This window comes from Otolemur garnettii, unplaced genomic scaffold (genome assembly GCF_000181295.1).
Source record: "Otolemur garnettii isolate 467f Iridium unplaced genomic scaffold, OtoGar3 scaffold00214, whole genome shotgun sequence".
In the NCBI taxonomy this organism is placed as follows: Eukaryota; Metazoa; Chordata; class Mammalia; order Primates; family Galagidae; genus Otolemur; species Otolemur garnettii.
Window position 1 is genome coordinate 1,266,417 of NW_003852609.1, and position 1,766 is coordinate 1,268,182.

The 1,766-nt window shown below is 48.8% G+C and overlaps 1 protein-coding gene across 1 annotated transcript in view; it reads left to right on the plus strand.

Moving 5' to 3' along the window:
* Positions 1–49: 49 nt before the first annotated feature.
* Positions 50–1,766, plus strand: part of CUNH4orf19 (chromosome unknown C4orf19 homolog) — a 105,510-nt gene continuing 103,793 nt past the window's right edge. The window contains exon 1 of the mRNA XM_023507990.1: positions 50–92. The gene's annotated coding sequence lies outside the window, so the exon portion shown is untranslated. The remainder of the gene's footprint in view (positions 93–1,766) is intronic.

Consider the following 1,766-nt stretch of genomic DNA (forward strand, 5'->3'; position numbering starts at 1 on the left):
GGCTGCGCCGAGTCGCTCCCGTCTCCCGGCCCAGCCTCCCAGGCCGGCGAAGCCATGGGCGCCGCGACCCCGCCGCCGCCGCCCGGCCCCAGGTAGGGACCGTCTCCAGCTCGCGCGTGGGACCCGCACAGGAGGAGAGGGCTGAGTCCTGCCGACTTGGCTTTGGGGCACCATCTCCCCGACTTTTCTCGCGGGTCATTATTTTTTGATTTGCTTTTGACCTAAAAACGAAAAAGAAAAAAAATGGGGGGGAGGACAATGTGTGCGGTTTGGTGACTTAGGGAAAAGTCTTGTAATTCAAGAAAGGCACTTGTAGGAAAGGCAAAGCGGGACGGAGAGGGGCACTTCTACAAATCCCCAAAACTCCCAACTAAAGCCCGAGACGTTTGTAAAGCATCTAACTGGTGAGCGAGACACTTTCGCATTTAAATCCCTAATTAATGAAGTCCCAGTGGTGCCTGAGAACTTAAATTGGGAAAACTACAAGAGATTTCCCCTTATTTCTATGTCCCCTCCCCCATTTTTAAGCATCTGGTTTTTTGTTAGTAAAACGGAAATGGAATGTGACCACCGCGGTTTCTTTGAAATGTCCTTGGGTCCCAGGATTTGCCCCCCACAGGGTGCTGCTGCCCCGGGCGGCGGGCTGGGCCTGGTAGGTTAGGGGTGGAGGGGAAAGGTGGTTGCCAGGAGGCAGCACGCCCCGGAGAAGGTGCCAGGTGCAAACAGCCGAATGTTCACAAAATGTTTGCTAAATATTTAATAATTAGGCAAGCATCTCCCAGATCAATTACTTGGGTTTCGTTGACCTTGGCATCTCTGATGGGGTAAGATTTTTCACCACCACTGAAGAATTTTTCTAGTGATATGAGGCAGAAAGCAATGTCCCCGCCAGCACTATAATTAACCTTAAAAACAAAACAAAATAAAACTCCCTTTGACGACTTAGTACATTTTATTTTCGACGGTGGTATATAATGTGTGCCTGGCGAATTTAGAGGAAGTCAGAGAGGTTCAAATCGTTAAAGAATAAGGTCTTTCTTTTCTCCTGTCACCGTTTATGGGAGGGGATTACTGATGGCGCTTCCCACCACCGCTGGTGCCCGTCCTGGCTGGAGTAAAAGCTGGAGAAAAGGAGAGAAACGCTGGAGAGTTGAATGAGGAAGGCGTGGAAAGTGGTTGCTGTTCTTAAAGATAGTAGATGCTGTATTTGTGGCTTTTGCCCCATCCTTCCGTTGATACGATTTAAGGACGAGGCAGATGGTAACCGCTTCTAAATCTAACACCAGCGCCTGTCTCCTGCCCTCAAGCCACTGTTGACTTAGATTATTCAAACAATAATTTGAAGTTCCAAAGATGAAGTCAAATTCTTGGGCTATTTGTATTTCTCTAAAGTGTGATGAGTCAGTTGTTTTGGTCATTGAGGAGAAATAGGCTGGTCCAGGAAGGGGAGGTGTATTTCCCTTCTTTGCCCATTCCCTGTCCATCCTCTGCACCTCCTCCTCACATATGTGACAGGTGCCTCTTCCCTGGCGCCTGGCCTCTTGGCCTGGTCCTCAATGGCTCTAAAGATTTAAATATCAATGATATCTAAAGATAAATAGGACCAACCACAGCTATGTTTCTTGTTTGTTTGTTTGTTTTGTTTTTTGTTTTGTTTGAGACAGGAGCCTCAAGCTGGCCCCCTGGGTAGAGTGCCATGGCATCTTAGCTCACAGCAACCTCCAACTCCTAGGCTCAAGCGAGTCTCCTGCCTCAGCCTCCCAAGT